The sequence below is a fragment of the Carassius auratus genome, chromosome 39, assembly GCF_003368295.1.
Source record: "Carassius auratus strain Wakin chromosome 39, ASM336829v1, whole genome shotgun sequence".
NCBI classification, from domain to species: Eukaryota; Metazoa; Chordata; class Actinopteri; order Cypriniformes; family Cyprinidae; genus Carassius; species Carassius auratus.
Genome location: NC_039281.1, coordinates 8,198,707 through 8,225,155, shown reverse-complemented (window position 1 = coordinate 8,225,155; position 26,449 = coordinate 8,198,707).

Below are 26,449 nucleotides of genomic sequence, written 5' to 3'. Positions count from 1 at the left end.
GATGAGATGTTAAACCGAGGTCCTGACTCTCTGTGGTCATTAAAAATCCCAGGATGTTTTTCGAAAAGAGTAGAGGTGTGACCTCGGCATCCTGGCTAAAATTCGCCCATTGGCCTCTGACCATCATGGCCTCCTAACAATCCCCATATCCGCTGATTGGCTTCATCACTCAGTCTCCTCTCCACCAGTAAGCTGGTGTGTGGTGGGCGTTCTGGCGCAATATGGCTGCCGTCGCATCATCCAGGTGGATGCTGCACACTGGTGGTGGATGAGGAGATACCCCCTGTCTATGTAAAGCGCTTTTGAGTGCCTAGAAAAGCGCTATATAAATGTAAGGAATTATTATTATTATTATTAATTACTAAGTAAGCCTTTCTCAGATTTAAAAAGTAACGCAGATTTTGCAACTTTCCCCAACACCGCATATATGACACTACTGATGGAAATAGTTTTTTTTGCATGGATACCTGTTCTCTGGGGCATTGGTGAGAGACACCACAATATTCTGGTCAATGAAAATGAAGAAGGCAAGGAGAAAGCCAAGACCGCATGCACTTAATACGGTCTAAATCTGTCTGGTTACCAGCAATCTTCAAAATATCTTCTTTTGTGTAACACGGAAGAAAGTATGATGATTTGAAACAACATGAGGGCGAGTAAAGAGTGAACTGTCCCTTTAAACCACATATCAATATTCTTAAAATACATCAAGACATTCCCTGTTGTTAAATCATCATTAATGATTTATTTCTGAGATATCACAAGCCTGCTCTAGCTTGAATATCAGTTTCAGCAACGTCTGCGGTCCTTTTACATTTCACAGCTCTGAACTTACTCTTTATGGTGCCTTTCAAAGCGTCGCCCACAAAGGCAATGGAGATGAACAGAACTATCTGAGAGGACACATAGCACACAGACAACAACTGATCTGCTCTTTTATCAAAGAATCAGAGCACAAACCAAGACAGAAGAGCAAAATCAAGGCACGCCATGAACAGAGATTACTAGTGTGAAAAAAAACCCCACCAATATATATATATATATATATATATATATATATATATATATATATATATATATATATATATACAGTATAAAAGCACTTGTAAGGTTTGACATGACACATATAATAATAATAATAATAAATATATTATAGGGATGCACGATATTGGATTTTGGCCGATATTCGATATGCCGATATTTTCAAAATAATTTTGGCCGATGCCGATACCGATATCGATATATATACAAATATATACTGATATATTTAAACTTTAATTTTACTGAAGAGAAATCCATGTATCTCTTCTGTACGGATTCTACCATAAATGTATTATTTTACAAATGTAGACTGACATTCACATCTGAAAAACAGGTCAATTATTTCACTTGGAGAATATCGGTTTGGCTCATCGGCAGAAATATTCATATCGGCCGATACCGATAATGGTCATTTTGATCTTTTATCGGCCGATACCGATATTGTGCCGATATTATCGTGCATCCCTAATATATTACTTTATTTCATTAAATTGTAAATATTTAACAAATCATAAAAATATATTACTGTTGCAATAACAGTATGGTACTGTAAAATAAATAAATAAATTAGTATTTAATTATAATGATTATAATAATACATAATATTATTTTGCATTTATTACATTTAAAAAAATAACACATAATTGCAAAAATACTGAAATGTGAAATAAATTAATAATAGTGATAATAATAATAATGATCATTCAAAATATTGTTTTATTTTATCAAATAATAAAATTGCAATATTAGTATTGTACTGTAAAAAAAATAACAATCATGAAAATAATGATAGTGATAACAATAATCATTTTATTTTACACTTCAGTAGAATTACTCTAATTTCAATTATCTTAATTTCTTTGATTTTAAATGTTAAACCACAAAGATTTGGCATAGAAAAAAAAAACACTGGGAAACTGTACAGATTAATAAATCATTCTTATAACAAATTTGGAAAGATATCATATGTCTTGTGTTTTTAAATGCATGTTTTTAAGCAACCAAGCTGCTCTCAGATGCAAAAAATCCCTCATGTGTAAAAGAACAGCTCTGCACTTCACTGTGTAATTACTCACTGCATAATTAAACTGCAGCCTTAGTGATTCAACAAGCGCAATAAGACAAATCATAATTCAACATGCAACATTTTTCAGTTTGTTTAGTAATTGTTTAATGTAATTCTCGATTTCAGTCTTCGACCTCCTACCCTGGAATAATGTTTTATTTTTTTATTTATGTAATTAATACTACTCAGGTCAGAAAACACAGAAATCCATATAAAGAAGTAAAAACTACTCCTCTGACCGTTTCAAGAGCTTCATAAACAGACTGAGATTAAAGATGCTCTCAGTCTGAGGAACAAACTCCAGAGGAAAATCAAGGTCGAACATTTCCAAGAAAGCATCTTTAAAACAGAAAGAAAATTCACTTATAAATGAGATTAGATGAACATTAAATAAATCTGTACATTGTACAAAAAAAAGTGAATGAATCTTCCTCAGAAAAGAAATGAAAACTGCAACTCACATAAATGGTCCACAGGTCCGCATGCGCGACCAAAATAAAAAAAATGCGACCCGCATATGCGTACCGACATGGTTGACAACTGTTAATACACAATTACCATTTTAGATCACAAACTGTACTATATAAGTTTTATTTTCAACCTGAAAGCATGATTCTAGGCTATGCCATGTCGTTTTTAAAGCACAATGCAAAACTGACATTCATCCACTGACGATCTTTAATCAGCAGCGGTTAATCCGGAAGCGCGTATATTTACTGACCGGCAACCTGCCAAAATAAAAGTCTGCTGATTTTAAGTTTGAATATGATGAAAACGCTTTTATTTATTTATGGATAAAAGTTTTTAGACACTTTTATCCAGATCGACTTAAAATTGGGAATACGTAAAGCGATCATTCTTAAAGAGGCAAAAAAGAAAGTAAATATTAGCTTTTTATTTTTAAGTTTACTATAAAACAAATGTATTTGTATTTAATAAAAGGACTGCCTTTTATTTGTAATAATATTATCAAACACTCTTATTTAGTTTATTTACTATTATATTATTAAAAAAAATATTATAACTTTTATTAATACATTTTTATAGTTATATTTAATGGGTCACGCTATATGCAGTGTGAGGACCAAACCAAATCTCCAGGTTCTCTTATGAGAACCAGGCTGAAAAAAATCATGTGCACCCTGATTATAGTTGACCCATCGCATTGAGTTTGATTGACAGGCGATCTGACCAATCATAACGCTGAATCCAATCCATCAGTGGACTGTGTATTGGCATCTTTCCGCAACTGAAACAAGAGTCCTTGATTGCGTTGAAATAGTCCCAAGCAATTATTTTTTTATCAAACAACAAATATTAATGTGTATTTAAATTGAACACTGAACACCATAGTCTTATTTTTCACTTTTTAAATTTCCTTAACTGAATACTGTTACTGGCTTTGTGTGTAATGTTGTTATTCTGTATTGTGCTTGTAGTGCATTGCTCTTATTTTATCACTGACATGACAACTTTAGTTTTTGCTGTGGTATCAAGGATTTTTTTTTTTTTTACAAAAAAGGATCTGATCCGTGACTCGAAAAGCGTATTATGATCTGAACCGTGAGTTTTGCGATCGTTTGCACCACTACTTCAGCGTAATGTGAGGGCGGTGTGTACGTGTGAAGAGTGCACTTCACGGCCCACAGAGAAAACCCAACATGAAGTTAACAGGCAGACTGAGCAGATAATTGGTTGGCCGAGTTCTTTACATGCCCCGAGCCTCTCTGGGCTTCAGACCTCCAGTGGTTTGTTGCTGTGTGGGTCGCTCTCTTCCTCCAGCGAAGGCTTCTGGATAGCTGTGGAGAAACACTGTCTTTGAATCACCAGCTCCTGCTTGAAGTCCTCCTGGGTTTTAGACTTCCTGTCTAAACCAGATTTCTAAATAAAGTAGACAAACCCCACTAAAATTACAAAAGAGGTTTAAATAGATCTGAGATGCTAGAAGTAACACACAAAAATAAAAAATAAAAACTACTGCTAATTAGCAGAGAGCAGTGCTAACACACTTGAGGTGATGATTGGAGGGTGAAAGGAGCAGTTTACTGTTCGAGGAGGATGAGGATGACAGAGATGACCTCGCAGCAGTGAAACACAAACACAGCGTCTCTCAAGACTCTTCACATCACAGCTGAATACAGAACGACACACTTTTCTAATGATAAGTTATTCAATAGACCGATTGCTCATATTTAATATTGTGAAATTTAGCTTTTTTTGCATCAGCCACTAAATGAGCATGCTTGATCACTTCTAGGCTTGCATTTTTGTGTTAAAATTGTGTAGAATAAATCATTTTGTGTGCATCTCAGTTGCTATTTCATAACATTAATAGGGTACATAAACTTTATAATATAAACTGACTGCAGAAAGTTTGGAAAAATAGTTTTTTTTTTTTATGTTTTTTAACCAAAGTCTCACAAAGGCTGCATTATTTTGATCAAATATACAATAAAAACAGCAACAATGTGAAATATTGTTACAATTTGAAATAGCATTTCTATGTGAATAGTAAAATGTGATTTATTATTGTTGATTTGCTGCTCAAGAAACATTTCTGATTATTATCAATGTCGAAAACATTTTTTTAGTGCTTAATATTTTAGGATAGGATGCCTTAATGAAAAGTGAATTGAAATAGATTTTTTTAAACATCAATCAAATCACTTTTTATCAATTCAATCCATGCTTTTCTGAGTAAAAATATATATTATTGTTATTATTATTTATAAATTGCACTTTTGAATTTTTAATGGTAATGCATCATGATTTCCAAATATATTAAGTAGCAAAAACTGTTATTAACATTAATAAACATAAGAAATGTTTCTTAACTGGATTTATTCAAACAGAAAATAGGTATGTAAAACTGTAATAATATTTCGCAATACTACTGTTTTTACTGTATTTGTATCTAATAAATGCAGCCTGGATGAGACTTTCAAAAACATTAAATTATCTGAATCATTCCAAACTTGAATTAATCGCATTATACAAATTTACTCTTTTTCATTTTAATGGTTTAGCAATATTAGCACCATAAGGATACATGAAAGTATGTATATACTTGAACATTACACTAAATCCATGTATATTATAGGCCGAAAATGTAACTGGGTGTAACGGCAGGACTCTGTAGATCCAAGTGCAAGGTCTGGACACCAGCAGACAGGAATATCCAAGGGCAAAACAGAATCGTAATCCAGAAACATGCAATGGTCAGGGCAGGCAGCGTTCACAAAACACAAGGCAACTGTCCAAGGTCAAAATTCAAATGGGCAATCCAAAGTAACAAAATAAGACAATGGCAATGGCAGAGAAAATGCTTGGTAAAGTCTGCATCAGCAAAACAATTCTTGGCAATTTCTGTTTGGCATGGCCATGCGTATATGGGAAGTAAACAGGAAGTAACCATAGAGCAAGCAGAGGAGGTGGTAACAATCAGTGCAGAGGTGAGAGCTCCCTCTGATGGCTTGGCGTTACACTGGGTTTATACTTTATGATTTGCTGAAGAAAAAGAAATAAGAAATATTTTGGTGGACCACATACAGTTACACTTACACAAAGCTTGTGTTTATTTGATCAAAATACAGTAAAAACTTTAATATTGTGCATATTAGAATGATTTCTGACACGTGACTGGAGTAACGATGCTGAAAGTTCAGCTTTGATCACAGAAATCAATTACATTTTGCAATATATTTAAATAGGAAATAGCTATTTTAAATTGTAATATTATAACACAATATTATTGTTTTTATTGTATTTAAGATCAAATCAATGCAGCCTTGCTGAGCATATAAACCTTCTTTCAAAAACAGTAGTCTTAATTATTAGTACACGTTTATAATGTTAACGAACTTTAGAGCATGGAAATGAGAGAAAATGAGATGCCCAGCCATAAATATATCAATTAAACAACAGATGTTAATTATAAAAGAGCCTTGGTAACAAAGCCTTACTCTTCTTGATGCTCGAAGGCCGAATCCTGAAGCATCAACGGGGTATTCATAGGAGGATAAAATCGATAAATTGTTAAAACCCTTGTGCTGTTACAGGGATGCATGAGTTTGAAGGACAGCCCACTGAGAAGATGTGTTTTCCTTCATTATCTCCGAGAGCCCTGAACTCTTTGTACTTTGTCTCGCTGGTTATAAATAGTCAAAGAGTCTCCAAGTCTGCAGCACAGACACGTCAGAAGAGCATTATGGTCCCTGAATCCTGACACCGCAGTCACTTAAGAATAAGACCAGGTACAGCCTGCTTCCCCAATGCTGTAAACACATCAGCAAGAATATGAAAACAATACTGATCGTGAACAGAGAATTTCTGACGTGGAGGAAGTTCGAGACTACCGGGATCCGTCTACACCTCGGGCAACAATCACAATGATTTTTTGAGATTTTTGAAGTACTCTCAAAGAGAATCTCATCTGAGCCACCCACACACATCACATCTGAGCCGCACCGCACAGATCCAAAGCAGCGCTCAGATTCGTCTCGTGGTGACTTCTGTCCGTCGGGATGGCGAGCGTGTCTCATTTCCTCCGGATGTCTTCTGTTTCAGCGGCTCGTGGCTCTGAGACATCAACATGTCACAATAGAGCTCCTTAAGTAGGCCTTTCTTAGCTTTAAGATGATCATTATAATCTCATTTCCCTTCCTAACTGGGTCTGACGTGACCTTTTACAGCTGGCAGATGAAATATAGCACAAGTGCATTTGTGTATAGAGGCTGAGAGGTGTTCACTGAATCATGCTTGTTTTCATCTCGAGCGTAGAAATATGTATTTAACGCTATTTATGGTGTTTGACTGCAGATGCATCAACCTCAAAAATAAATGCACCATCTGTTAAAGCTACAGAATGCACCAATGACCAAATAATAAAAAATCTAGGATTATTGAATTCATTTTAGTTCAAATCAAGTGAAATCAGGTGTCTGTCGAAGAAACCGGTCTCAACTGATCAACTAAACAATAGTTTCTACATATATTTCAAGGTGTGGTTTTATTTCAATGGTCAGAAGAACTACAGCAGAAAAAGGAGTACTGTAAAAAGTACTGGGCTGTTTTTGTACCTACTATGGTTTTTGGACATGACATGGTTTTACATCATGAGCAAATCTCACAAAAGCTGTCAAGAATATTTCCAGGTTATTCAACCCAAAAATGAAAGAAAAAAATAGTTTAAAGTCAGTATAAAAAAATAAATTATGACGGTCTTTTTTGGCTATTATTGCATATATACAAGTGTTAAAAAAAATGCAAGGCAGTGCATGATTTTGTTCACTGGATTTTATTGGTTAATTGTTGTGTGCTAATTACTAATTGCTAATTGTGAAGATCTCATGAGTGACAGGATGCTGAAAGATTACAAGGCTACAAAATAATAATCAAAAAAATTACAAGGATGATAGATTTCTAATAAATATTGGGATACTTAATAAGAGAGAGAAATAGAACGAGAATTGTCCATATATATATATATATATATATATATATATATGGAAAGGAAAAATGCACAAAAAAATAAATAAACGTGTATATATATATATATATTTTTCCTTTGCTTGCGGCTTTTTTTCATAGCATAGCACCCCCAAGTTCTGCATAAATCTTACTGTTATTTAAATGTAATTGATATTTTTCATGCATAATCTTATTTTTTGTGTTGTTGTTGCAGTATTTCTTGTATTGCTTTTAATTTGTGCTAATTAAAACGACAATACATTAAATCAAAGTAGTATATTTTTATGTTAGAGTACTGAAAATCTAAATCCCCTTTTAAGGAATTAAAAACAAAAATATTGTCACACTTTATTTTAAGGACCAATTACTTTCACTATTAACTAGCTGCTTATTAGCATACATATAACTAGCTGTTTATAATATAACACAGAAATGCTTTATTCTGCATGAGCATATTTTAGATCCCTTAATCCAACCCCATACCTGAATTTATGCAACCTTACTAACTGTTAATAAGCAGCATATTAGAAGTTTATTGATGGAAAACTCCCAATTAATAGTGAATGTGTGTTCCCTATTTTAAAGTGTTACCAAAAAAAAAACAATAAGGCACTTGTATGCTTTACAGTAATGACAATGTGATGAGGAGATTGCATGCAACTGTAGGATGAATAATAAATAAAAAGTTGAAATGAGCTTTATTATGGAACTGAAGAGAGGCAACGAATCATGATTTTTATAAATTCAAGATTGTGACTCTTAGCCTAACACTTATTCCAGGTCATCAAAGAGACTGGCATTTCATGGAAATTTCCCATCTGTGAAATTCATCCAATTTACACCAGCCCTGATAGCGTCATGCATGGAGGACTCACGGACACATATTTTCTTCTCTGGGTGGATGGGATAAAGAGGTCATTTTCTGCACAGGGCTGTAGGATATTCTTGGTGTTTCTATCTCCAATGACCGCGGCTTCACCGTCATCCCACCGTCATTTTTAATTAAGCAGACAACTTGCTTTGTTAAAGCAGTGCTCGCATTGAGCCTCAGGGCAGATCACTGGCCTCACAAATGGATTCTTTTGTGACAAAATATCATTTCTTGAACAGGAATGCTTGCTAAATAATAAATAAATGATTCAGTCTTTTAGAAAACTGGGGGATCTGGTCCCTATCTGGTCATGTGACGCCTGGGATTAGAGGCCAGATTTTAATTTCTGGACTCACTTCTGGAGCCCATCAGCCCTCAGGACACAGGATTCCTGTAATAGCTGGATGTCCTCTCTGAAAGTCCTTAATAGATGCCTTAAAGCGATGCTCTCTGTTCAACACAGCTTAAGCTCAAGAGACAGCATCTGCAGCAAACAGCCAAAGAAAATAATAACGCAATATCACAAGAGAAAGAGACTGTTCTGAGCGTATTAGGCCGTAGGCACGAGGCTAATCACAGCTAATCACTCTCGCAAGTGTGAAATTGCATTGGATATGCAAAGACTGAACAAGCAAATATGTAAATAGCCCATTTGTGAGTAGAGCTGCTGTGCTGTAGCCTGATTTTCACCTCTATATAACATTATTCATCCACTTTGTAACCACGATGACATATATCTGCCAAAATCTTCACATTAACTGAAATACAAGTAATGGAATCTGAATGTTGAAAGCTTCTATTCCAAACGGCAGTGGTGGACAGTAACGGAGTAGCTTTACTTCGTTACTGTACTTAAGTAAATTTTTCAAGTATCTGTACTTTACTGGAGTAGTTTTATTTTGAGTGACTTTTACTTTTACTTCACTATATTCCAAAGCATAAAATCGTACTTTTTACTTCACTACATTTCATAAAACATATCGTTACTCCCTATAATATATCACGTGCTCCGACACGCAGAAGCGGTGTCTGATTCATGAACGAACTCTTTTCAAAATAAACTTTTAAATCGAATCGCGAATCGCACCAAATGATTCGTTTAGGAATTAGAATGATCCGATTGCAGCTGTTCTGGAGTCGACCACTCACTGATTCAAATGAACCGTTTAGTGTGAGTCTCCAGAAGTAAGAACCGGGAGATCTTGTGAGCGCGCGTGCGTCTGATGTTGCTAAAAGTAAGTTATTAATGTCGAAATTTAGGATTAATAATTGTAACTGAAAATCATATTTAGGTCAAAATTGTCAGTTGTTTGGGAACTAAATCCGTTGTAAAGAGTCTGTTTAAGCCCACTGAAATGCTCCAGTGCAGACGCATCAAATTTAGGTAAAAAAAAAAAAAAAAAAAAAACTTTAAATAACACAGATTAAATACAATAACTCATGGACGTTCAAATTCCCCGCTGCCCTGATGTTAAACAGTTTTATTAAAATGTCCTATGTGACGTCTGTTTTTATATTGTTTATCAACAGTAACGTTATACATATGTATATTGTTTGGATTAACTAGACGAGTAGACAGACATAAATGTTTATTCATAACCGTACTGAAAATAAGTAAATATTGTTAGCTGATGCTAACTGTCTAGCGAAGATTTTAAATGTTTATAAGTAATGTCCACATATTTTTATTCAACCACCTATATATATATGGTGTACCTACATATATATATATATATATATATATATATATATATATATATATATATATATATATATATATATATATATATATATATATATATATATATATGTATTTATATGTGTGTGTGTGTGTAGATTACACCTGGGTAGAAAAGAAAGGATGTGATGTTCAGAACATGGTAACTACAGTAATTATCAAAGTGGGAAGAGATGCACCCCGTTTGGCCAGGGGTGTTTTTAAACCACAGACAAGGTTTGAGAAAGAAAAAATCATTATGAAAATATAATTATATTTTCCTTAATGTTCTTCCTAACTTCAGGCCTTATTATCATGTCATATATAAAGTTACAGTACAGACCAAAAGTTTGGACACACCTTCTCATTCAAAGAGTTTTCTTTATTTTCATGACTATGAAAATTGTAGATTCACACTGAAGGCATCAAAACTATGAATTAACACATGTGGAATTATATACATAACAAAAAAGTGTGAAGCTGAAAATCTGTCATATTCTAGTTTCTTCAAAGTAGCCACCTTTTGCTTTGATTACTGCTTTGCACACTCTTGGCATTCTCTTGATGAGCTTCAAGAGGTAGTCACCTGAAATGGTCTTCCAACAGTCTTGAAGGAGTTCCCCGAGAGATGCTTAGCACTTGTTGGACCTTTTACCTTCTGCCTGCGGTCCAGCTCACCCCTAAACCATCTCGACTGGGTTCAGGTCTGGTGACTATGGAGGACAGGTCATCTGGTGCAGCACCCCATCACTCTCCTTCTTGGTCAAATAGCCCTTGATGCCTTCAGTGTGACTCTACAATTTTCATAGTCATGAAAATAAAGGAAACTCTTTGAATGAGAAGGTGTGTCCAAACTTTTGGTCTGTACTGTAACTGTGGTGTTCTGTAAAACAACAAACTTTAAAACACTTTGTTATTACTGGTGAAGATCAGATGGTCATCTCTGTTTTCTCTCAGGTACATCACAGTGTAAGCTTCACAGTGAATTACTCTCATCAGCGTAGTCCATATCAACAACAAAAATATATCTTGACTCCATATAGTGGTTATTTTGGAAAAAACCCCGGGTATTTTGAGCAGTAGGATTATAAAAAGAATATGTGCTAATATAAAATTAAATTAAGTAGCCTATATAAAATTGCAAACATCTATCTTTCAGTACTTTTTTACTTAAGTACATAAAAAATCGAGTACTTTTGTACTTTCACTTGAGTAAGATTGAAAAAGGAGTACTTTTACTCTTACTGGATTAATATTTTATTATTCGTATCTGTACTTTTACTCAAGTACTTGACTTGTGTACTTCGTCCACCACTGCCAAACGGTGAGGCTGATAACACAAGCAGTTTAAAAAATATCCATAATATATTCATCCATATTACAATATTATCAGTGTGATAACATTAAAGAGAATTCAGATAAACTTCAGTTGCTTAACAAGAAGCAAAATTTTTGATAAAATCAGTGGTGGCACTGAGAAACTGGTAGTAACACGCATAAAAACTTTACATTATGATACCGATAGCGATTATGACAAAAAATAGTTCATGAACATATTAACGATAATGATAATGTATCTGGTGGTATAATTATAAATCATTGGTGTCCCACAAATGCACCAAAGCTGTAATAAAGTAGTGATAAAAAAATAAGAAGCAACTATATACTGAAGAGAGATTTTGTTTAATACTGTGCCAGTACCATAGTGCAATGATGGCATGATACATATAGCATTATTTTGAAACTCATGTATGTAGTTGCAAATGTGACAAAATTGAATTGAGAAATGGATCAGAGTAAAATACTAAAATTTCTCTTTAGAGTTTATTAAAGTTACAAAAACAATGAAACTAAAACATACTCAAGTAAAGTTTAAATAAAAAATATATACATACGTTTTAATATATTTGTACTTTGTTACTATGCACTTCTAGCTGTTTTTTTATTTATTAAATTTATTTATTTATTAAACTCTTTTAAAAAGAGCACATCATATTAGATTTTTGATTTTTTTTTATGTTGGTGTAGTCAGGTTGTCTTTTACGTAGTTAAACCTTAGACTTACCACAACATTTCCGTCAGACCATCAATTTAAATCAGCAGACGGGGATCAATCTCTTCTGGACTGTTGGAATTCAAAAACGTTCACTGCTCTCGCGAGACAGCACTGCGAGAATATGCTCGCGCAAATGCAAACAAATTGTTTACTTTGTAAATAATTAATAAAAATAATGAGTTTATTACTTCTATTTGTTTATGTTTGGTGTTCGACAGATAAAACATTTTAATTCATAAAGCAAAACTGTTAAGTTGTAGTACATAATTTCACATAAATGACAAAGAATGAAATTAAAAAGCAGCAAACAAGGCTATAAGTAGGGGCCATTCACATATCTTTTGCGCTCTCAAGTTCGTTATTTCAAATGTAGGCGCTGCGCTTTCAAAATGGAAGCGACACACGCTAATTTTTCCAGAATCATTTGAGTCAGTTTGGGGATCGCGAATCATTTGAATCAGTTCGGGAGTTCGGAGCGGGTTCGCAAATCATTTGAGTCAGTTCGGGAGTTCAAAGCGGGTTCGCGAGTCATTTGAGAGTTCGGGAGTTCGGAGCGTGAATCATTTGAGAGTTCGGAGCGGGTTCGCGAATCATTTGAGTCAGTTTGACGATCGCGAATCATTTGAATCAGTTCGAGAGTTCAACGCGGGTTCACAAATCATTTGAGTCAGTTCGGGAGTTCGGAGCGGGTTTGCAAATCAGTTGAGTCAGTTTGGGGTTCGCGAATCATAGCTGTATATGGATAGGCATTTTTAACTAATTTAGTAATTTAGTAGCTAGTTTTAATTACGTTTTCCACGTGTGTTCAGGTGTGATATGTGAACTCCTATTTTTTGTTTTAATGATGTGCCTTTTAACAGTATCAAGTATATTAAAAAACTAAATAAATCGTACCTAAAAAGTGCAAGCATCTAGGCTAATGTAAAGTTACATGATGAAGTCATACTAGTGAGCGTGTGCATTTTGAGTGCGTTCTTTCACTGCATTATTCGGTGTATTCAAATGCATTTATGAATGCATGTGAATGATCACAAAATTCAAGATATGGGGTTAGAAAATGTATATATTTATCTCATTTTATGTAGTTAATCAATATCACACAAAGAGTGCCATTTCAGTTTTTCTCCAAAAATCAGTTACTACAAACAATAATTTAATTACAAATACAAAATGTTGCAGTAGTATAATGTAATATATGAATGAATAATAGCCTAAAGTACCTTTGTGCCAAAAGAGTTCTTTCTTGTCATTATAGAACCTTTTTAGCATAAAAGGTTCTTTGGAGTTGAGTAAAGAACCCTATGGTTCTATATAGAACCCCAATGAACCCTTTTTTCTAAGAGTGTATGGTAACACTTTACAACAGGGAACACTTATTCACTTTTAACTATGACTTTAACCCTCAATAAATTCCTAATTTAGTGCTTATTAATAGTTAGTAAGGTTATTGTTAAGTTTAGGTATTGGTAGGACTAGGGGTGTAGAATAAGGTCATGTAGAATAAAGCATTAATGTGTGCTTAATTTGTACTAATAAGTGGCATATAGTATGTTATTATGCATGCTAATAAGCAACCGGTTAAGAGACCCTGAAATAAAGTGTTACCATATGTGTGTGTGTGTGTGTGTGTGTGTGTGTGTGTGTGTGTCTGTGTGTGTGTGTGTGATGAATGAATAATGCTGTTAAATGGGATCTTCCAAATTGAGCCCTGCTCAGGGTCTGCCTGGAGACTATTTGAAACATCTGACTATTAACTAACTTTCATGAATTAAACAATTTCCACCAAGAAGACATAAATTTGAGAGCTGATATGAATTTGAATTAATGCAGGATAAGTGGTGGCAAGGTGGATGGATAATTAAAATATGCAGTCAAGATCATGCTACAAGTCCATTGAGAAATTAACCTGGCATCACATCAGTAATAACTCTAATCTGCTCAATTTGGCAAATTTACACAAAGCTCCTACTAAATAACTGAAGAATATCTTCTTTAATAATATTCACAGTAAGCAATAATGACTGCAGGATGAGTGCTGCAGGGGTAACAAATACTGCAAAGATGTGACAAAATCAGAAGAGAACCTGACAAAGGGGATGCTTTTTAATACAAACATATATTTTGTGTAGATGACTGAATAGTACACTGAATAGAGATCATAAACTAAAATGGTGTAAATTATAGTAGTGTGTTCAACACTTAAAAAAATAACAACAACTGATATTCATTAAAACATACATACATTTATAAATGGACTATTTCTTTAGAAAATAAACTTGTTACTCTCACTGGAATATTCCAGTTGTTTACTTAAAATGCCCAACAGTGTAAATTGTTTTCACCATACTGACATTTCATCACTTGAAAATGTACTCACACTCAGGCCATCCGCGATGTAGATGAGTTTGTTTCTTCAACAGATTTAAAGAAATGTAGCATTGCACCACTTGCTCATCAATGGATGCTCTGCAGTGAATGGGTGCCGTCAGAATGAGAGTCCAAACAGCTGATAAAAACATCACAATAATCCACAAGTAATCCACACAACTCCAGTCCATCACTTAATGTTGTATGAAGCCAAAAGCTGCACATCAAACCACTGCAAATGGCTAAAATACAAGTCCATTATCCAAAATACTGCTTTCTCCAGAATCTGTTTATGCCTTAATGATGGTTTTGTTTCTTATACAAACACGTTTTTTTCTTTTCTTCTCAAGACATTAACTGATGGACTAGATTGGTGTGGATCACCGTAAGATTATTGTGATGTTTTTATCAGCTGTTTGGACTCTCATTCTGACGGCACCCATTCACTGTCAACTCTTCCACATTTGGGATAACTCACACTTTTAGGCACAATCTGATGCAAAATAACGGGAAATTGCAAAATAAATGAATAAATCTGCTCATAAGATCTTCTGATCAGCACTGGACTTGTGAAATAAGAAATCTGTCAGGTAATATTCACTGCATTAATAGCAAATCAGCATAAACGACAGGTCAAATTAAAAGGAATAGTTTGTAAAAAGTACATGTAGTACAACACTATAGGCCCATGTATTTGAGTTGTTTGCATTATTAAATTCAGAATTAATTGTTAGATTTCTAGAATCTCAAATGCAAGTTTTTTATTTGTATATTTGCATGCTTTTTTTATAATGCACTACTATTAATTAAGATGCAAATATCGTAAATATCTGTTAGTATTTGCATTTAGTCTAAATAGAATCATTTGCACTTAGCTTAGCGTAAATAGCCTTTAACATTATGATTCACACATCAGATATCCCATATTTCCTCACATATTTTAACATTAATTCATATTTTTTTAAAGGATTTTAAAATATTTCCAAAATCAGTGTCTGTGAAAGGTTAAAAAAATAAATGATTAAAACTTGATAAAAGTTTCCATGACATTTTCTATGTACCAAAATGAAAATGCTGAAATGTTCTAAAACATCAGGCAGAAGTTAAAGACACATCTCTATGTGATTATAGTGTTTCTGACTGTAGATGAGCAGTTTCTGGTCTGTTTTAGTGAATGTCAACAGTGCCCTCTACTGTTATACAGCCAAAGAACCCTGAAGTGATTTATTAAGACAGACTGATAACAAATTACAGCAGCGTTTTCAGTTCTAGACCCAAAGCACTGCACATTTCTATCTCTTCCCAACACAGATCAGATTATCAGATCATTAGCAGAGATTAACATATTAATGTGCAGTGCTGCGAGACGCCAGGATTGAAAACCACTTCATGACTGTCTCTGTTGAATACTGATCTCAGACCCTGCAAATTCATTTTGAAAAAGAAAATGAAGCACATGAATTGGTTTCAAATCAAAAATCTAAATACTTTTTGTGTATCATTAACAGTGCTCATGAAAACTAAATTAAAACTAATAATATGTTGACAACTTATAAATGCTAACCTGTTCTTACTCATGCATAACACTGAGCTAATAACAACCAGTGGTGGACGAAGTACACAAATCAAGTACTTGAGTAAAAGTACAGATACGAATAATAAAATATTACTCCAGTAAAAGTACTCCTTTTTCAATTTTACTCAAGTGAAAGTACAAAAGTACTAAATTTTGTATGTACTTAAGTAAAAAAGTACTGAAAGATAGATGTTTGCAATTTTATATAGGCTAATTTAATTTTATATTAACAAATTTTTTTTATAATCATACTGCTCAAAATACCTGGGATTTTTTCCAAAATAACCACTATATGGAGTAAAGTTATATTTTTGTTGTTGATATGGACTACGCTGATGAGAGTAATATTCACTGTGAAGCTTACACTGTGATGTACCTGAGAGAAAACAGAGATGACCATCTGATCTTCTCCAGTAATAACAAAGTATTTTAAAGTTTGTGGTTTTACAGAACACCACAGTTATATATGACAAGATAATAAAGCCTGAAGTTAGGAAGAACATCTTAAGGAAAATATAATTATATTTTCTTAATGATTTTTTTCCTTCTCAAACCTCGTCTGTGGTGTAAAACCCCCCCTGGCCAAACGATAATTCTTTGTAATTACTGTAGTTACCATGTTCTGAACATCACATCCTTTCTTTTCTCCCCAGATGTAATCTATATATCTATATCTATCTATCTATCTATCTATCTATCTATCTATCTATCTATATATATATATATATATATATATATATATATATATATATATATATATATAGGTGGTTGAATAAAATATTTGGACATTATTTATAAAAATTACCTCAAGTTAGCACCAGCAAGCCTGCTAGACATTTAGCATCAGCTACAATATTTACTTATTTTCAGTGCCATTCTGAATAAACATTCATGTCTGTCTAACGTTACTCGTCTAAAAAAAAAAAAAGCCTCAAGTCCAAATATTCATTTATCACCAATTAACTGTTTGACAAACACTTCCTGCTTCGAGATCAGAATTAAAAAAAAATCTCAAACATGCTCCGAAGTCCCAATCTGAATCAACCGAGTCGCGAACAGGCTCCGAAGTCCTGATCTGAATCAACGGAGTCGCGAACAGGCTCCGAAGTGCCGATCTGAATCAACCGAGTCGCGAACAGGCTCCGAAGTCCTGATCTGAATCAACCGAGTCGCGAACAGGCTCCGAAGTGCCGATCTGAATCAACCGAGTCGCGAACAGGCTCCGAAGTCCAGAAGTCCTGATCTGAATCAACCGAGTCGCGAACAGGCTCTGAAGTCCCGATCTGAAAACTTCGACCAAAGAATGTAAAAAGTAATTATATTTCTCTAATAACTCTAACTCTACAACTCTATGAAAGACTCAGATCACGTATCTAAAAATAAATCGCTATAGTAAAAGAGAAATAATAAGAGGAGTGAAGTTTCCTACCGCTCTGCTGTGTTTGGTCCTCACGTTCATCTGATGCTTCGCGGCGCGTCTCCGCCCCTCACACGCGCTAAATTAATCATCTTTGCTAATTATTATACATTTACTTCATTGTCAGCTTCAGGTACTTCATTTATTATTGTTCAATGAACTGTTTGAAACAAAAAAAGGTTGTATTTCAGTAATAATTCTAAATTATCAAAATAAAATATATCAAATAAATAATAAAAAATATTATTTTCAGTTAGTACAATAATTAATCCTAAATTCCGACATTAATAACTTACTTTTAGCAACATCAGACGCACGCACTCTTAAGATCTCCCGGTTCTTACTTCTGTAGACTCACACTAAACGGTTCATTTGAATCAGTGAGTGGTCGACTCCAGAACAGCTGCAATCGGATCATTGCGATTTGCGATCCGATTTAAAAGTTTATCTTGAAAAGACTCAGTTCCTTCATGAATCAGACACCGCTTCTGCGTGTCGGAGCACGTGATATATTATAGGGAGTAACGATATGTTTTATGAAATGTAGTGAAGTTAAAAGTACGATCTTATGCTTTGGAATGTAGTGAAGTAAAAGTAAAAGTTACTCAAAATAAAACTACTTCAGTAAAGTACAGATACTTGAAAAATGTACTTAAGTACAGTAACGAAGTAAAGCTACTCCGTTACTGTCCACCACTGATAACAACAGTTGAACATAAAATTTTAAATAAAATTTAGACTTCATAAGGGTGTGCTGGGTGATTTTTTTGTTTTATGACGATTCCCAAAATGTTTCTGGAATGTTCCAGAAAGCGCTGGAATGTTCCTATCCTTCCAAAAGCAAAATATATTAAAATAGTATACATCAATGCTTCATGAAAATAAATGGTACAATAATATTTAGCACCACAGAATTACAGAAGACCAGTAAAATTTTAATGAAACAATTTTTTGTTATATTGTGTTATTGAATTTGTAGTAATGCAATACAGTGACTTCTGTGGGCTTCCAGTGTTTTAAATGATTGAAGTTTAGCATTTTATGTGATTCATTTACAACAAAACAATGCATTCATCTCCAACATAATCTTTTATTATTTTTATTTTTGTCTTGCATCACATTATAAAATTGTATGAGCTTAGTACTGATTCATTTTTCGATAATTATTATATATATATATATATATATATATATATATATATATATATATATATATATATATATATATATATATATATATATATATTTTGTAAATTGCAATGTGTGCAAAGGATTATGGGTGACTGGACAACGTGAGTGATGCATCCTTCAAAATAAAATGAATGAAGAATGCAAAATGAAAGCTGCTTCGATACAGCCTTACTTCGCAGCTCCACAGTTGGAGAAAGTGTAATTCATCACGGATCATGTGTGCCATTATAGCCTTGATGTCTATGAAAAACTTGCTTGGTCTTATTTCTTTAGTATTACTGTTTTTTGAGTATCTGATTGTCTTTTTAATGACTGTCACTTTTATTCTGATTTTCTTTTTGTTGTTTATAAGGAACTTTGTTATGTTTGCTATAGAAATGTGCTATAGAAATAAAAATCATGATGTGGGGGGGGGGGTAATTTCAAAATCACACAAGGTCCCTAGATAATACGAATCCTGTGGGAATAGTTCTTTAGACAATTCACACTGCGTGATTGTCACTCACGTGAATGAGCCAATGATCTGCCAATGATTTCCGGCATTTTTCTGCGATTTATCAAAACCTGTTGGCGAGGTAAACTCATTGAATTTACACATAGAATGTCAAGTTTGCAGACATATTTTATATATTTATCATATTTCATAATTAAAATTAATTAAATATTTTTGGACAACTAGGGGCCTTTAAATCTAAATGTTTGAGATCCACTGCTATAAGTGCATTCTTTTGGTGTTTTCAGTTGCATTGCCATGTGGTGGCCTAATGTGACCAATGTTTTGAGAGTTAGTTTTAGTGTATTGCTATGCAGTTACTAGATGTTCTGGGTGGTTGCTATAAAGTATAATAATTAAGTATAAAAAAATAACTTAAACCACGCAAAAAAATTAATTGTAAAAAGGATAATTGTTAATTGTATTTTTTTCAACACACATTTCTTTTCAGAATCGCAGGTTATATCTCACAATTCTGAGATTAAATATTAAATTCTTACTTTTTTCAGAATTGTGAGAAATAAGGACACATTTTGAGACATAAAAAAATAAAGAAGCTGAATTATGAATAAAAATGTGCAATTACTATTTTTTTTATTCTGTGGCTTCCATAAAAACTGATATATTCCCAGAATAAAAAACAGTATTTAAAATTGCACATCCGTTTTTATCCAAAAACAAATAGACAAATCAAAGAAAATACACTGTAAATATACACTAGTAAAAATAGAGCACAATAAATTAATAAAAATGATTTTTTTGTGTTTTAGATGAAATATAGTAAGAATATGTCCCAGTAATGAGCTCCCAGTATTTTTTCTGTTAGATTGTGGATTTATTTCTTACAGCGATTCTTACTATATTACTGAAAATGAATTTATATGGATTTATATCTCGCTACATTGAATTAAACCTCAAGACTCAAAACAACATGATGTACATTGCCAGAATAATTTTCTAAAGATTTATAAAAGTCAATATTAAAACACAGATGTTAAAAGCAAAATATATTCTGTCGCTCTTTCCTAGAGGAGCAATGTTACTGTTCCTGTTACTGTTAAAATATCTTTGATCTGGATCTAATGCAGTCCTGTTGAGCAGCACTGTATATATATCGAATGACAAGCTTAAAAACATAAATTAGCTTTGACAGCTAACACAAATAAAATGATGATGAAGTACTAAACTAAAACTCAAATTAAAATAAACTGAAACTGTAGAGAAATTTTACAAAAATAACTATTTTAAAAAATGACATTACAAAAACAAATAAAATTGAAATATTGAAATACTACTCAAAAAATATTGAAAACTTAAAAAAAATAATTATAATGAAAACAGAAAATTTAATAATAAAAGTCATAGTTCAAAATATGAATAAATATTTTATATAAATAATATTCAACAGAAAAACGTAAAAAATAACAAATAAAACTTGTAAAAGTTGTTACAATAATGTTAGAAAAACTTTAAAAGTATTAGAAAAAACTGAAAATAATAATAAAAGGTCATTCAAAACTACTATAATAGTGTATAAATAATACTTAAATAACCCTACTTTTAAAAGTAAAAAATAATAATAATAATAAATAAAATTAATACAGCATTTGATGCAAATAATGCAAGTAAAATTACCAAATACAATATATATATATATATATATATATATATATATATATATATATATATATATATACATACACTGGGCACAAACTACACGTCCAATTTGTCAAAATTTTGACATTTAATTAAATTATATATAAAGATATATTGTTGTAACCCAAATGCCACTGATTTTCATCTAATCATAGGGTGCAGATAATCCACCATCACCTGAAAACACACACATAGAAACTGTCCAAATCTATTACAGGAAAGCAAACGGCTTTGACTCTCACAAGAGAGAGCTGTCCTGGCATGCAGCACGATCTCAGGTGTACACACAGCTTGTTGCATGCTTTCCCAAAGCACTTCATTTAACTAACCATCTAATAAACTGGAGAGGTGAAAGTGACCTTTGAATGTGACTCTAATTGGTTGGATCTAATATGCAGAAATCACAATAAAAAAAAAATCTAAAAAGCAATATGTAGTGTATGCACTGGCCAGCAGGGGGCAGTAACTCAATAAGACAAATCAGCTTGCAAAGGTACTTGAGTGCACATTGAAACTTTCTGGTTTTCTGATTATTAAACGCCTGCCAAATGCTCTTTCCTTTGCTTTTTATTTAAGTGAATCATCACGAGAAGCACACGCTCTTCTCCAGCGCTCATCATCACCTTGGTTATTTATTTAGCAAAGGGAAGGCCAAGTACAGAAGCGTAAGCACGCTGGACAGTGAAAAAAATTAAAATAAATTGACATATGCACAGCTAAGAGATAATAATGTTTCACAGTACATCTGAAAGTAATTGCTTAGAAAGTGTCTAGATTGCATTATAATGTCTGGAGAGAGAGCTACGCTGGTCTAACAGGACATAAGAATACTTATTAGCACTTTAATGACTAACATCTCAGTCTGATTGCGTTTGAAGCACCTGTCTGATTGCATTTAGCCGAGGACTGATTGCTGCCCTTTACCAAAGGTGTGCAATAAGTTCACTGTTATGATGGGGGGGAAACAAAAAAAAGAGTGATGCTGAAATATTTACCAGACGGCTTCGGAGATCAACAACAGTGGAAGTATTCAACAGACATGACACGGGATCAGAGGGGTTGTATTGCAATTTGTCCACTTCGATGCAAGGCCGGTCGGTGGGGTTTCAAAATATGTGGGCAGAGAAGATCTTCCTCATTGCATGGAGGTCAAGCGAGTTTGCATTGCTCATTAGTTTCTCCTGACAGAAGTGCATCTCGCTGTAAGCCCAGGGAAAGTTTCAGAGGAGGAATTCTCTGAGTGTGTGCCCGAGGCCTGGACCGCATGTGATAGACAGTTCACAGACAGACAGACAGACCACATGCGCTGTGCACGAGAGAGAGCGGAGATTCAATTCTGCAGATGATGAATAGAAATAAAGGAGAGGCAAGAAATCAAAGACAAAGCAGACAGCAGAACTAGTCTCAGGCTCTGTTTGATTATATATACTGTAGGTCAATGACATGACACTCATTTATCATCCTGTTTGTTCATTTGTTTCAAAATGCAAAGAAAATGGAGCTTACATATATATAATGTGTAAGTTGTAGCTTGGTGAGTATGTTTTTAATTAAATGTTAGGGCAAACTAACAAGGCTCATTAATAGATGAAGTTCTTGAAAAGGGGGAAAAAAACACATGATATTTAGCAGGATCTTTTATTATTTCTTAAAAAATATATATATAAAAAAAATAGCTTCAGTGTTGATTTATTTATACACTGCCGTTCAAAGCTTTGGGATCAGTAAGATTTTTAAAAGAGTTTATTTTCCTCTGCAAGGCTGCATTTATTTTATCATAAATACAGAAAAAAACTGTAATATTATTACAACTTAAAATAGTGTCTTTTCATTTTAATATACTGGAAAATATAATTTATTTCTGTGATCAAAGCTGAATTTTCTGCATCATTACCCCAGTCATGAATGTCACATGATCATTCAGATATCATTCTAATACGCTAATATGCTATATATATATATATATATATAGATATTATTATGATATTTATTTATTTTTTTCAGGGTTGTTTGATGAATAAAAATCACAAAATAACAGCATTTATTCAAAATAGAAATACTTGCACTGTTCGGGAGAAGCATATGTTGTGTTTTTGATACGTGTGCGCTGACTTCTTAAAAGGAGAGTACAACTAAAAAACTAATTTAGTTCCAAAACTGAGTGTTGTCAGTTCCCATTGGGTTTTTGTCCATATAATGGAAGTCTATGGGAAATATAGTCTTGTTGTTGTTTTTTGTTTTTCTAATGATGAAGGAAATTATAGATCTAATTCTAGTTGGGAATTTGGAAAATGTAGAAGTTTTTAGCAAATAATACTTTTAAAATATGCACACATTAATTCTTATTTGTATGCCTAATATCTCAAAAAAGCTAAATGTTACTTGATCTTCAAATGTTACTATCAAATCTTTTTCGACACTAACGAGCAATGTTAGACCGCTAAGGCAGACCAGCTTAAAAATGTAATATTTAACCCTTTTTAGTCGTCTTAAAAACAAACAGATGCCTGCGTAATGCACTGCAGCACAAGTGTGCAAAAATTGGCTTTGCTCTTAGCAAGAGGTCAAAGTTCGGCTAGTTAACATGGTAGTAACATAGAAGTAAATAATAACCATAACTTAGTATGCTATCCATGTGCAAAGATGGCAGATTTTAGACTGATGAGCATGCTAACGCTGTTCAGATTGACCTGTTGCTATCATAATGTTTTCATCCAGACACATTAACATCAATTATTCACATTAGTGAGATATCAGCGTTTGACAAGAGCAACTATCTTGTGTCATCTGTATAGACTGCATTAATCGCCTGCTGAATTTTCTGAATAGCGAGTCTCATCTTGAGCAGTTTTAATCACAAAGGCTTCCAGCATTTATTAGCTGCATGGGTCTTTTTTTGGTTATCAAGAGCGCTTGTGACATCTCTCATCCCTGTTTGTCTGTTTAAGTTGGTGCAGGAGTGCATTTCAATTAGCAGTTACATAATAAGAGAGAGGTACTTCAACACAATCCTCAAATAAAGCGCTCTTCCCTCCTCTCAAAGGTGAGCAGAAACCATTCGTGCTAAGAAGAGCTGAAATATTCTTTACTCACTTTCTGTTTCCATTTGGTGCACGTATTATACCTCACTTCAGCAGTTATTGAGCACAACGGCACATCTGACCTTGAGTTTACTTCACTCCAGCAAAAAGATATTGGATGCAATAAGTTATAGCACAATCGCTTCATCTTTAGAAATGCCTTCAATGCTTTCAGGAATGGGTTTATTGAGCGATACAGGAAGAAAAAAAAAGATATCAAGGAAAATAATTTTGATATTTAGTTAATGATAAAGAGGAGATGGTCTTGCATTCACTTCAGTGGCAATGAGACTCATTGAAAACACTGCTTTACTGCAATCCATTGTGGATTATTTATTGAGTAGCACAACAGCAAAACTAATAGATACTGTTCCCAAAAGCAAAACAACTGATGCTAGCCAATAAACCAACCACATCCATGCATTTTTTTTTTTTTTTTTACATATTTATAAAGTTTAAAGCAAAGTTACTGTCCGCACCTAACACTGTGATTAAGGCTTTAACCAGCGTAATGTCATGACCCGTGTTGTTTTTGTGCATGAAATGGTTTGATTTTCAGCTGATGAATTTTGTATCAAAACATGAATTTGGGTTGTTCCCTTTTTAAAGAAGAAAACTGAAGAGACAGAAACCTCTCTGAACTGCTTTCACCACTCTTTCACTATAAAATGTGAGTTTTGAGAGAAAATAAAGTGCAAAGTTAATGCATCCAAACATGTACAGTAGCTTGATCTGATAGAGGTCAAAAGCAAACTATTGATAAGATAAAGTCATCCATCCATTAATTAATATACAGATACCTTGACTTTGATACCAGTTCCTGAACAATACTTTATTCCCAAAACCAATTTTATGAAATGCGTTTTAAATAAGATTATATTTCATGTTACCTCCAACAAAAAACAAAAAAACTTTGGTTTTATTTTTTCAGCTTCAAAGACTGATCTCCTAAGCCATGAAGAAACAAAAAAGCACAAAGGAACAACATCAACTATGGGAGGCAAGGCACTGTTAAAAGATCTCCGGGATAAAGTTGTGGACAGGCACAAGTCAGGAGATGAATACAAATAAAATTCAAAGGCTTTATCAATGCCTCAAAGCACAGTGAGGTCTATTATTAAGAAGTGGAAGGTATTTGGCAAAACACAGATCCTCGCTGGATTGGGACATCGCTACAAACTGGATGAAATAGCCGGAAACCCAATCCAGCGCAGCATCCGAATAACAGCGTTCCTTATTAGAGTCCAGACTTAAACCCCACTTAAAATCCATGCAATGGCCTGAAAACCGCAGTCCACAAACGCTCGCCATCAGATTGAACTGAGCTTGTTCAGCAAAGAAGAGCGGGCAAATATTGCAAAGTCTAGATGTGCAAAGTAAGCAGACAAATCCCAACAGACTAAAGGATGTAATTAAAGCGAGAGCCACTTTCCAATTACTCACCGATACACATACTCGCAATACAAATTCATAATAAATTAACCTTGCACATATACACAAACCAATTTCCCTATGAACACAACAGACAATCTCCAGCCTACCTCAACTGGTCTTTGCACAGGGATATTAACCTTGTTTACATTGCACTAAACATTTTATATGTACAGTATGCATTTACTACATGCACTTTATAAATACTGTGTATACTAGTATATACTGAGCACCTATTTATATTTTATATAGACTTTATATACAATGTTTATGTATAATTTATGCTTATGTCTACACTGCACTAATACTTTTGTAATTGTGTAACTTTGTGGTTTTTGTCCTCATATTCATTTTCAGGCTGAAAGAAAAAGTATATACCCTTTTTTTCCTCTATCAACATCATAAAATGCATTAAGCATAACAATACACCAGGGTTTCTCAATGTAGAAACTGCAGTCCATAAAATGCTAATGATTAATGAAATCATAAAAATGTTCAATAAAACTAATTTAAACTAACACTAAAAACATTAATGATTTATTTGTTTACATGCATGTCCGTGTGTCAACTTAACAACATCAGTGAACTGTAAATATGTAAATGTGTTGTTAAATTATCTGAAATATGAACTATTTTAAAGTTAATCATTTGTAATCATGTGATTCATTAAAAGTAAATGCAATCTGATTGAGTATTTTAAAATGCAATACACTAACTACAAATACGTAATTTTTTTAATCCGATTGTGTAATCCAGTTACTACCCAGCATTGCATGTTGATAATGCCGAAAAGCTATAAAATATAGGCCTACATTAAATTTTTTCATCAGACTACAAACAAGCAGATTGTTTCAAAACAGCTTCAGAGTAATATACAGGAAAATAATGTAAAAGTTGCAAAGTTGATCAGTTTAGAAACACTCATTTTTACAGTTTAGAAAAATCTCAATGTTGATTCAGTTCAGTTCAATAACAGTGCTGATGCTGCAAAGTTCATCAATTATGAATTAAATTTGAT